The following is a 1,823-nucleotide window of genomic DNA, read 5'->3' as shown; positions in this document are numbered from 1 at the left end:
CATGTACTATACAATTTTAAAAGAGTATAAATTGATGTACTTTTGGTAGAGCCATAAAGTCATGCAGCCATCTCCTCAGTGAACTTTAGAATGCCTTCATTACCTGGTAAAGAAATTCTGTGCTAATTCAGTCATTCCCAAAACCCCCAACTCTCACCCTGAGCAACCTCCAGTCTACTTGCCATCTTCATGGGTAACGGATGCCTCCAGGAAACTCACCAGCACACTCAGAACAATGAAGGAAGCGAAATCTTCAAGACAGGTCAATACAAATTATTTAAACTGACAAATGAAAGAGCAGGGAGGGAAGAAAAAGTTAAGAACTACGGGATAATAGCAAATAGTCTAACACACATGTAATTAGAATCTTAGAAAAAGAGGAAATAAAAAATGAGGCAGAGGACATATTTAAAGAAACAGTGGTCAGACATTTCCCAAGAGTAATGAAAGTCACCAAACTACAAACCCAAGAAGCTCAGAGAGTCAAAGCATATACATACAAAATAAGCAAAAACAATCAAACATATGTAGGCACATCATATTCAAACTATATACTGAAAATCAAACATAAAAACTCTTAAAAGCAACTAGGAAAAGACAAACATATTACATACAGGTAAATGAAGATGAAAATTAAAGTATATTACTATCTGAAATAGTACAGCATTAAAACAAAAAAGTGACATCTGAAAAGTACTGAAGGAAATAGAAACTGCCAATCCAGAATTCTCTACTACTAACAACATTCCTCAAATATAAAAAAGAAATAAAGACTTCCAAAAGAGAAGTGAAAACCTGAGAGAATTCACTGCCAACAGATTTGTACTATGATATGTTAAAAGAAGGTTTTTCAGGCAGGAGTATTCTAGACAGAACATGGATTTAAACTAATAAGCTTGGACCTCCAGAAATGGCTAAAATGAGTAAATATAAAAAGCACTTTAAAAATGTTTAATTGCTTTAAAAAGCAACTGAGTCAAGTAAAAAAATAGTAGTAATGTACTGTGGATTTACAGGATATATTAAAGACAATTTACAATGACAACAATAGTACAAAATTTGGGAAAGAAAAACTTGGGGTATAATATTGTAAAGTTTTTATACTACACAGAAAGTGGTATAAGTTTTTTTTTTTTTCCTCATTTTATGTATTTGGTACAGGGTCTTTGGTGTACAGCTCGGACTTGTAGTGATTCTCCTGTTTTCAGCCTCCCTAGCACTGGAATGACAGGTGTGCACCACCACGCCCAGACTTGGTCACTGGCTCAGTGTACCCTGGTGGTGGGGCTGGTGTAGCATGTGGTACTGGGGATCAAACCCTGGTCCTTGCACTTGCCAAAGCAGATGCTTAATCCACTGAGCTACCTCGCCAGCCCAAAGTGCTATAATGTTATCTGAAGTTAAATTTGAGGAATGCTGTATGTTTAAATACTATAGCAAACACTAGACCAAAAATACTTTTTTAAAAAAGAATCAATGTGGAGATAAAATGAAATAATAAAAATTAACACAAAGGCAGGCAGAAAAACAAAATAAAAGGAACAAAGAAAAACTTTAAAAATGTAGATGATAAAGTTTAATTCAATAATATCAATAATTGCATTAATTAAAAACAGTCTAGCAATATGAATTAAACATTATCATGGGATAAAAAAGCATGACCCTGACATGCCATTTACTGCTAAGATGTCTCTCGGGTAGATGGATGTTCAAGAAGGTGGTGGTGGTGCAGGAAAGCAAGAGACAGGAAAAGGAATATTGTGGGACTGTCCTGCTTCAAGGTTGTGTATGGTGAGATTTTTGGACTTATGTGCAAACATGAG

This window comes from Octodon degus, unplaced genomic scaffold (genome assembly GCF_000260255.1).
Source record: "Octodon degus isolate 3935 unplaced genomic scaffold, OctDeg1.0 scaffold00147, whole genome shotgun sequence".
NCBI classification, from domain to species: Eukaryota; Metazoa; Chordata; class Mammalia; order Rodentia; family Octodontidae; genus Octodon; species Octodon degus.
Note: the sequence above shows the minus strand (reverse complement) of the source record.